This window comes from Phocoena sinus, chromosome 2 (assembly GCF_008692025.1).
Source record: "Phocoena sinus isolate mPhoSin1 chromosome 2, mPhoSin1.pri, whole genome shotgun sequence".
In the NCBI taxonomy this organism is placed as follows: domain Eukaryota; kingdom Metazoa; phylum Chordata; class Mammalia; order Artiodactyla; family Phocoenidae; genus Phocoena; species Phocoena sinus.
The window spans coordinates 160351761-160363034 of record NC_045764.1 but is presented as its reverse complement, the minus strand read 5'-3'; the positions used below and the strand labels follow the sequence as shown (position 1 = coordinate 160363034).

At 35.1% G+C, this 11274-nt stretch overlaps 1 non-coding gene across 1 annotated transcript; it reads left to right on the top strand.

Moving 5' to 3' along the window:
- Positions 1-2582: 2582 nt before the first annotated feature.
- Positions 2583-2655, top strand: TRNAV-CAC. Its single transcript has one exon. It is a non-coding gene; the product is annotated as a tRNA-Val (tRNA).
- Positions 2656-11274: the final 8619 nt, after the last annotated feature.

Genomic DNA, 11274 nt, shown 5'->3' with positions numbered 1-11274 from the left:
TCTGTGTGATTATTCTAGGTCTCATCCAAAAGGAATGGGTTTGAGTTCTGGCAAAATGAATCTGTGCTATAATTTAATTTTTCCATTGGAAGTGTAAGGAAATAACACATCTTAGATGATCTTTTAGAAAAGGCAGACAATGTTCCGGCTTTTGTGGAAACTCTGCAAAAGGCAGAATACTCTCCACCCAACAAAGAATGAAGAGGCACCTGTTTTTTTGGAACAGTTTTCTTATTCAGAAGCCTATTGAAAAACAACTTGTACAAAGTCATTAAGTCAACACGAATTGAAGGTTTTCAAATCTTCTGGGCTTAAGCCTATCACTTTGTGAATTTAGAAAATTCATTACCATTTTTAATCTTCTTTTATGTTAAAAATCCAGGCAAATTTAATCAACTTTCTCCCTTTGTTTCCCCCCTGGCCCACTACTAAAAAGAGAATTTTTTTTTTTTTTAATTAAAAGAAAAGAAAAGAAAACACTCCTTGCTACCAGTTTCTCAGCCAACAGAATACTCAAACAAAGAATATCAGTATTATGAAATACTAGAAAAGGGATTTTACATTCTGGGATGAGTGTTAAAGCTTCTGCTTTACTTCTAAATAAAGTTGAGCCAGGACTCATGTAATTAATCTGCTGAGTTTCCTGAAGATATCCTCTACTATCTGGGGAAAAAAAGTATTTCCTGTATCAAAAGCATTTTTAGTAGGTCTTCTAGTGAAAACAGAATGGTCAGTTTTATTTCCCAGTCCAATGTGCCAAAATTGCTGGGAAAGTTTTTTTCTCATTGTTTCAGCATTAAGTCAATATTTGAAAAATGGATACTTTTTTTTTTTTTTAATTCAAAGGATTAATATCCAGGTCATGGGTAATAGAAATCTCACCAGCTTTGGTGCATTGAGCTTATGAAATTGAAACAAGTGGCTCTATTCATTATTAATAAAAATATATGGATGTGTTTAAACTAAATATCAAAGTCCTGGTTGAGTTTTAGGGACCAAGTGACTCTGTGATATAAGGCCCCCTTGCTGCCCTTTTATGATTTTCTGCAAAGCTCTTCACACAATTTACAGCCTTGTAATCAGTGGGGTCCTATAGATCAAGGTGTAAGGAGGGTAAAATATGTTTTGTTAAACAAAAATTGTGAAACACTCCATTGTGGTGTGTAAATTATTATTTCTTCCCTACTTTTCTGCTTTCAGATTTATAGCATTTATCTGACACTGTTTTTGTATAGAAGAAAATCCAGTTATTTACATGTATTTAAAAGAGAGCCGTGGTGTAAAAAATATCTTCACTGAGATATTAAACCCTTGAACCCAACAGTACAGTTGTCTCTGAGGGATGTGGTGTCTGTTAGTTGTTAGTATATTAAAAAGAAGTATCTCCACAATGTACTTGTATAGGAATTAGCAAGGTAATGGGCACGTTTGTTAAATGCATCACATAACTAAATAGTTAACTTATTTTTATTGCAAAGAAAACTGGACAGGACAAACAACAAACTTTTCACTTGTGAACCTATTATTTTAAAATAGGAAAACAATTTTTCCATATTTGTCAAACCTTATTTGGATTCACTGAAAATCAGGTAAATTATTTGCCCAGTGCTCTACATTATTGGATCCAAACGTTTGGAAATGTGGTTAATTTTAGGCTTTGCATATATAAATCATAAAATACATGAAAAGAGTATTTTCTTGTTAATCCAACATTCTGGATCTCTTCCTAACATGGGATGCTGTATTGACATTAACTTGAATGGGTGCCACTGGTTGGGAGTTAGATAAGAAATGGGAAAGGGGAAATTGGCAAAGAGATCTTCATTGTCATGAATTAATATTTAAGAGATGGTTATGAAGAGACAAGTCTGTCAGAGTGTGAGAGGGCTAACACTAAAAAGAAAGTATTTTCAATTACTTCAGAATTATTTCACATTATTAATTAACAGTAATACTACATACATCAAAATATCCTTTGTTAAGTCTGTCTTCTCTGTTAGGCTAAGTACCTTACTTGCATTATCTCATTTAATCCTAGTAAATAATTCTATAAAACAAATATTATTCTCCCATTTTGCAGTGAACAAAGTCTTACATTTCTATAAATCATTCTCCATAGGTTTGCTTTTTTTTCTTTTTAAATTTTTAATTTACTTTTACTCTTTAAATTGAAGTGTAGTTGATTTACAATATTATATTAGTTTCCAGTGTGGCACAGGGCTTCCCTGTGCATTTCCTATGCTTTAAATGCAATTAACGATTCATTTTTATAGATTATACTCCATTTAAAGTTATTACAAAATAATGGCTCTATTTCCCTGTGCTGTACAATATAACCTTATTGGTTATCTATTTGCTTCATAATAGTTTGTATCTCCTAATTCCATACCCTTATTTTGCCCCTCCCCTTTCCCTCTCCTCACTGTATCCAGTAGTTTTGTTTTCTATACCTGTGAGCCTGTCTAAAAGCATAGACATTTCAATAAATGATGCTGGACATCCACATGCAAAAAATAATGAATCTAGTCACAGACCTTACACTTCTCACAAAAATCAATTCAAAATAGATCATAACCTGCTGTATTTCCATAGTGTAGCGGTTATCACGTTCGCCTCACACGCGAAAGGCCCCTGGTTCGAAACCGGACGGAAACAAAATAGATCATAGATATAAATGTAAAATGTAAAACTATAAAATTCCTAGAAAATAACATTGGAGAAAATTTAGGTGACCTTGGGTTTGGTGATGACTTTTTAGATACAAAACTAAAACCATGATTTATGAAAGAAATAATAGATAAGTTGAACTATTTTTTAAAAACTTTTATTGGAGTATAGTTGATTTACAATGTTGTGTTAGTTTCAGGTGTAGGTGTGCTTCTGAAAGGAGAAGGCCAGAACTGCCCCTCGTCAGAGCCTGAGTTGTTCATTGTCGTCCTGCCACAGCTTTGGCCTCTGAACTTCATCCCCACATGATCCTGTTATTTGACATTTTTTCCAAATTTTTCTAATAAACGAAACTGGTTTAACTTTTGTTGTTGCTTCTAGAAATTCACCTAAGAGTCTTTACATTTTTCAATGGAACAATTCTTGTTAATGTTTAATATTAGTGTCCTTTCTTTTCAGAAGATAAGTTATCTGACTGGGGGTCAAGCTTTCCAAAATTTATGTGAGTTCAGTTAAATTATTCTTGAAGGTAAATTGGAGTAAAGTGGAATCTCTGGTTAATTTTACAAGATAAGGCAGGAAGGGGCTTTGGATCAATCAAGTATTTGCTCTTCTTCAGTTTCAGTCATTGTGCTGGGCAATTTATTTAAACTTCAGAAAAAGCTGGTTAGAATGGCTACGTGAATCCCATTCAAGAGAAAACTTAGATTCAGAAAAATAGGCTTGAAGCTGCCTACATGAGGCTAAACCAAGATCATCTGATAGTGGGGCCCCTTCTGTCTCATGTTCTCCTTCAAAGCAAACCCAAAGACACATATATCTTAGATTATTTATCTTTTTGTCCCTTGGGCCTTTTCAATGTCTTGTCAATCCACTCAGTACTTCAAGCATTGCAATCTTGCTTTCTTAATAGATGAGGCAAATACCAAGAGTTTATTACATGGGAAGGATAATAATGATTGATAACATTAGTATTCAGGAATTGATTTCACAAAACTAATATACTTTTTCCTTTTGGTTGAAAAGTTATTAGAAATCTAAAGGCCTTGCTGAACAAAATGTTGGAAAGATAGAAGTGTTTTTATAATTAAGCCATAGTGCTTTGATTTTATGTTAAATAGTTTAGTGAAAACTGAAATGCAATATGTACCAAAATGAATCTTTTTTCCCAGTGCTATAGCCTATCATATTTCATGTCTGCTTAACTTTGAGACATTGAAAGAAAATGAACAGAAATGCAAATATACTCCGTAATGATTATGTTTTTCTTTTTCTCCATATATTCTCTGCCTCTCCATAAAGACAACATAATTTCATTAATTAACACAAATGGTCATAAAACACACCACTTGCCAGTGTTATTCCCAGTTAATGTTTCTATAATGTTGCGTAATGTGAAATTTTTGCACAGCAATACTCAGCCAGGACTGTCAACAGCTGAATTACCATGTGTTGGCAGTATCTGTTAAAACTCGATCAGTGTACATCCTGTGAATAAGATGTGTGAAGCATGTAATAAAAGAAAGATGACCTATCCTAGATAAAATACATTTACTTCTCACTTCTGCTGTTAGTAATAGAATTTAGCCTATCTTACAGTAATTTAAATCAGTGCCCTAAGGCACTGAATAATTAGGTATTTCCCTACCTCATAACAAAAGGCCCTGACATATTTTTCTTCTGTTCGTTCTGTGCCTTTTGCTATTTTATCGTTTTTGTTAAAAAAAAAAAAAAAAAGCCTTAAAAGGGGATAGAATGAAATGGATTTGTTCATATAAAGCTTATAGAAGCCATTTATGAAATCATTGTCCCCAAAGTTAGCATGAATCCTGTTTACCTCAAATATCATTACCCTCTTTGCCAGGAACACTGACAAGCTGAATAAATATATAAAGGGGGAATCTTGGAAGTGGGTAGACAGACTGGTGACTCATGAAGGGGTCAGAGCCTTTGCTATTTTCTTAGAAACAGATCTCTTTCCCTGGCTGCCATGGGGAGGAAGTGATGATGGAGAACGGTCAGTTCCAGAGCGATGTGGTGGAGGCAGCTGGAAGGTCAAGGGTTAAACATGTGCTATCTCAGCTATGCTGGGTGCAATAACAACATCAGGCACCAGAGAATGATCTATCAGGGCAATTAGTCAAACAGGCCTTGTGGTAGCCCAGATAGGTCTGGCTCTGTTTGCATCTGTTTATCAGTCTGAGATAAGAAGTCTGTGAACCTTTTTGTTACCTTGAGAAAGTAGACACCTGGAAGGTAAACATAAGACAACAGTATCTTTAAAAATTGATTTTGAAAAATGACTACAGCTCCTAGATAGGATTAAATAATCTTTATTTCTGGCTGTTAAAAAGAAGATGAAAAAGAATTTCTTTGCTTGTTTTTTTTCACCTACTTCTTAGTCTATTATCCCAAGAGCAGACATTACAGAATTGGACTTCTTTTGATCAGATATGGAACTTGGCCCAGAAGCCCTAGGAAGTGGGGAAGATAATTTAGATTACTGTGGTTTTTCTTTTTTCCCCAAGATTTTCCTGTAAATGCCACGCTTTGCTGTAGTTCATAAACTGACCTAAGCAATTAAAACATTTGTCTGTCTTCGTTCACATTGGCCTGATTTCTCATCTGATTTCAAACTCCTAAAGGACACTGACAAAATCTTTCTTTTGTCCTGATGTGATCATACCAAGTCACACAAGAGTCAGAAACTTTTGAAGGGGATTTCATAAGAACTATCTTATGAAATTGATCTGTAAATTTAATTGTAGTAAAAAACAGAATTGGAACTTTTCCAGGTGATAGTGAAGATTTATTTTGAACAACAATTTGCTATGCCCTGAATATGCATAGTCACACCTCTGTACCTTTGTTCATGTGTTTCCCTGTGACTACAATATTATTCTATTTCTGTCCACATTGCCATGAAACTGGATTCTTCCCAAAGCATATCCAGAAGAGGAACATGCCTAGGTCTTCAACAGCAGCAAGACAATTGATGGGGGATTTTTGTACATCTTTCCTAACCCAATTTGGACTTAATTTATGATCTAATGGTCCCATCCGGTATTACAATTTCTGGTTATCTTCAGATCTAGTTTCTTAAGTAGTACCCACATTCCATTTTTCCAGGACAGCAAAGCATACTTGAATAAGAAGAGATTCTTTCTTCCAACTTCTCATTTATCCTGCCCTAAGAAAAGTCAAGCCTAGGAGTTAGCTACCCAGATGTGTGCAAGAATCATTTTTATTTCTGTGAAAGAAGCTATCTATGTGACTTCGGGGAATTTGTTTAATCTCTCTGAACTGCACTTGTTCTCCATGTATAAATTGAGAATAAAGGTAGGACCTGTTTCATGGGGTTCTTGTGTGGAATCAATGAAAATGCATGCAGAGATGCCTCACATGGTGCTTAGAATCAGGAAGCACTGTATAAATGGCCCTGCGGTACCCACCATGCAGTACCTGTTTAGCAGATCCATTGACCTAGAGGTAGATGAACTGCCTTATGCTGTGGATATTCTAAACCCAAATTTACACTATGGCAAAAATCACATGGTTTCTATAACAATTAAGATTATTTTACCAGATTAAAATTTTAAAACTTTTTCTAATAGACATTACCTTTAGACTATTTTTAGGTTTATAGGAAAACTGAGTAGAAGGTAAAGAGATTTCCCATAAGCCCCCTGCCCTTATACATGCATAGCTTCCTCCATTATCAACAGCTCCTACCAGAGTGGTACATTTGTTACAACTGATGAGCCTACACTGACACATCATTATCACCCAGAGTCCATAGTTTATGTTAAAGTTCACTCCTGATTAAATTTTTAGAGTGTTGAGTACAATCTCAGTGGTATCTAGCCATTGATTCAATTATTTATTATTGTTTCTATTTAGCAAATTTACTTTTCCCTAAACTGTGACATTTATTGTGCTAATAAGATATGATCTAGGTCTGTAAGGGGTTTATAATCTAGCGTTTATCATTTTTATCTAAAATCTATTATGTTTAATTCATTTCTGTAAAGGGCATGTTATTCTACCACCCATGTGGAACACACTTCTACCAGACCTGTGTCTTATAATTGCACTTACAAGGACTATGACACAGAGGTTTCTGCCAAAATATAAAAGAATGTGTTTTCTGAACCTTACTATTCATCCCTACAGTAAAAATGGAAGAAGGCAATTTGACTCACAACTCTGATAATTTGTCATTGCAAAGCATTTTAAATAAGACCCTTCAAAAGATCATCTAGAAGATGCTTGTCTTCATTTGTAAGTTATTATTAGATTCTGAGAATACAGCAAAGGCCAGCTACAACGCTGTCTGCTTTAGCACAGAATTGGGGATAATCAGATCTGTTTCGGCCCTCAGATTTTCATTCAGAGTTATTTTTTCCAGAACAGGCCCCATTATGAAATTGTGTGCTGTCAGCTTCACTCTGGATATAATAAGAACCCTGAAGACACTGAGGAAGTGAGTCTGGGCAAGGACAGGGCATCTGTGTGGATAGACAGTAGTTTTCAGGTCTGAACCTGAGTTAGCCAGGCCAAACTGGGCAAGTCTTCCATCCACAGGAGATCTGGTACCTGTCTTTCCAGAGCCAGCTGTCTTTTGGGAAGTGGGGTAGGAGTGGGGCAGTTAGAATATAGGGTTGGGGAGCACAGGGTCAACACAGTGAGATCACAGCTTCCCTCACCCTCTTTCTCAGTGGTCCCCAATGTGACACACTTCCTTCTATCATGAGCTCTTTGACATATTCCTCTGAGTCTGCAAAACAAGCTTTCCCTTTCACTTGGTTAAATAACTCTCCTTTTCAATTCTCATTAATTAAAGAGGACTCTCTTGATCTTCAGACTAAATCTGGTATTCTTGTGTTGTTCCATAGTTTGTTATGGTATATTAATATGATTATTTAATGAATTTTTGTTTCATCCGGTAGAGTAGAAGTTCTCATGGCCCAGGTCTTAAGTCTCCTTGGCTTGGTGTCACAAATACTTGGCATGTTGAAGATGCTCAATAAATGCTTATGGAATGAATTAAAGAAGATAGATCTAGTAGCATTAACAGAAAAAAGAATTACAAGTCGTTAAATACTTACATTGACTTTTTCTAGTTATGTAAAATGTTACATGATTTAACTAGATCTTAGAAATTTCAGGAATTTTGGATACAGTATCAAATGAAATGAAAATGAATAAATTTTATTTCAGAAGAGTGACTCTACTTGTGATTACAATACTAATCTAATTAATAACTAGTCAATAAGGTTAAAACCAATTTAAGCAGTAGTACTTATTCTTTTCATCATAAAAGTTTAATTATCTGGCTTTCCCACTATGGAGTTTCCTTAAAAAACAAAAAATAGAGTTACCATATGATCCTGCAATCCCACTCCTGTTATCCAGAGAAAAACATGGTCCAAAAGGATATATGCACCCCAATGTTCATTGCATCACTGTTTACAATAGTCAAGACATGGAAGCAACTTAAATATCCATTGACAGAGGAATGGATAAAGGAGATGTGGTACATATATATAATGAACTATTACTCAGTCATTAAAAAGAGTGAAATGATGCCATTTGCAACAACAAGGATAAACCTAGAGATTGTCATACTGAGTGAAGTAAGTCAGACAAAATGAAATATTGTATGATATTGCTTATATGTGGAATCTAAAAAAATTATACAAATGAACTTATTTACAAAATAGAAACAGACTCACAGACTTAGAAGACAAATTTATGGTTACTATGGGGGAAGGGTGGGGGGTGGGATAGATTGGGAGTCTGGGATTAACATGTACACACTGTTATATTTAAAATGGATAACCAATAAGGACTTACTGCATAGCACAGGGAACTCTGCTCAATTTTATATAACAACCTAAATGGAAAAAGAATTTGAAAAAGAATAGATACATATATATGTATAACAGAAGCACTTTGCTGTAATCTGAAACTAACACATTGTTGATCATCTATACTCCAGTATAAAATAAAAAAAAAATTTAAAAGCTTAATTATCTGGCTTTTAAGATGAATGAGGGCATCAGTGCAGGTTCATCTTTTGTCCTCTACTTATGCTTGTTAAGGAGCTGAGGGAACCCCAATTTCCCTTGGATTTAGACTAAATTTGCAGAAATAACAAGTAAAAAGTCAGTAAGTATTCTAAATACTTTAATCTTTACCTACAAACTGGGTAAAGTACAGGTACGTTAATTCTTGCTTATGGTATGTTGTAAAACCATTGAGTCAAGAATATATTTATCAAAATGACATGCCTTCTGTAAATACTTTCTGTTCCTAAAGTGACAGTGGTGCAAACGACAATTAAAAGTTTGAAAACTCGTAACCACTGGTTACTTTCAGATTTTTGGACTCAGGTTAGTGAACTGGTTCATTGAAATGGTATGGAAAAACTGATGAAAATCAGATTCCAGTGCTGGTGGGTAAAAAATGTGTCACTCAGATATTTAGGATTAATCAAATTATTCTGGGCAGAGAAGATAGGTTAAAGAAATCCTTATCAAAAATCTTGACCTATGAAATGATTTGACAGAAGAATCTAAGACACCTTGTGATCTTTATTTTATAGCAGCTGCAGAATGTACCATATTTTGAGATAAGTCATCATGATTTAACATTTAATTGCTAAGCAATGCCATGCCATGCATAGGGTGAGTAATAGCTGAAAGTACTGGCTCAAAGGAGTATGAACTATTGGCACAGTAAGATAGTAGAGGCGATGAATGAAGCCTGGAGAGGTAAAATGTAACAGAAGAAACCAATGACAGCATAGATGAGCTAGGGACCAGAGAGAGAATCGCATCAGGAAAAACTTTGTAGATATCATGAGTCAGTCCACCAAGGCCAGGAGATAATCCAACAGAGTAAGGGTCAACATGGCCATAAACTTCCAGGACAACGGATCAAGAAGATTTGGGAGACAAGTTGCTGACATTTTAACTCATTATCACCTTTTGCCATCTATTTGCCCTTTCAGAAGATTAACTACCCATGTTAATTTCAAATTTACTAGTTGCTGAATACACACACACACACACACACACACACACACACGTATATATATTTATATTTTAGGTTAAATAACACAGAGGACTTTAGTCAAGAACATGTCTTTCATTTTTTGCTCTAAGGATAGGTTACTAGATTTCCTTGGAATAGATAATTCCAAATGTATTTTCATGATTTTCTTTTTGGATTTGGGTATCATTTTAGTTTTAATCTTTTAACTCTCTCAATACTGTTCATGTATTATATAGCCAATATTCTGCAATGTAGTTGGCCTTGATAATATTTACTGTGAAGATGAGCTTCCAGAAACTATACTTTTAAACAACTAGTACTTTTAAGGGACAAATATAGTATAGTATAATATAATATGATGCAATTTTTTACTGTAACACACCTTCCCATAGTATTTTGGTTTCTCAAGTTTCAAAGGGCACACGCTCCTCCTAAGGCACAGATAGCTATACTTTTGTAGATCAAAGCATCTAGGTTATGATAAGAGGCTTATGGTCTCAAAAGATCCTATGGTTAGAAATTTACATATATTCATATCTAGCTGATCTCAGGAGTTTCAAAGAAATCTCTAAGGACTGAAACTTGAAATGCCTTCCTTGTTTTACTAGGCCAATTGAGAAATGAAAACATTCTTAATTATTTCAAGCCCATATAGTGGTGTACAGTATAATTAACTCTGATGTGTGCTTCACACCCAACTAGAGGGTATTTTAGCACCAAGATAATTGGACCCAGCAGCACCCGGGAAGTGTAATCAAACAAGTTTATCACCACATATTATTGTCCTATGATCCCGTGCAATTTATGTTGCACAAAGAGAGAATGGTCAAGACACCTGGGGAAATGTTGCTCATTATTAAAACTTCACTAAGGTCTGAATCCAGTTCAAGGTATTCCTGTTTATTTATTTTGTTACAACTTCATAATCCATGTGCTACTTTTACTAATGATTTCTTCATTGTTTATCAGGATGATAATACCCATTCACTTTCTTTGGTAGTCAATGATTTGTGATATTTTCTTGGTAATGGGGATAATCTGTTAACATTTTTTTCTTCGGATTTCAAAACTGGAGTTGAGGATACAAACCATATCCTGGAATTTTCAGACACCACCAACCACAGGTTCAAAGGATCGATACTAGAGGCTTGTGTTTAAGAGTGTGGTCTTGGACCTGTAGAGTGGGATCTTGTTAGAAATGCAGATTCTCAGCTTCCCCCTCCAGGCTTATTGTCTCTGAACTTTAAAAACATCCACAGATGATGCTTATGCACATTAAAGTTTGAAAAGTATAGGTCTAGCTGGAGTAAGAAATCCTCCAGGATAGAGCCCATGGATTGCGTGTCTTTGTAGTCCTGTTAGTGGCAAAATGCATGACCATGTGGATGGAAGGAAGGTAAGAAGGAAAAAAGGAAGGAAGAATAGCAGGCAAGCTGTGTACCTGGTAGTCATGGGGCAGGTGCTTCAAAATAGATGGAGCCTTCAGGTACTGTCTTAACACAATTGGTCTCAAAATTCACTCCTCTTACCTCCGTTATCCACACTGTA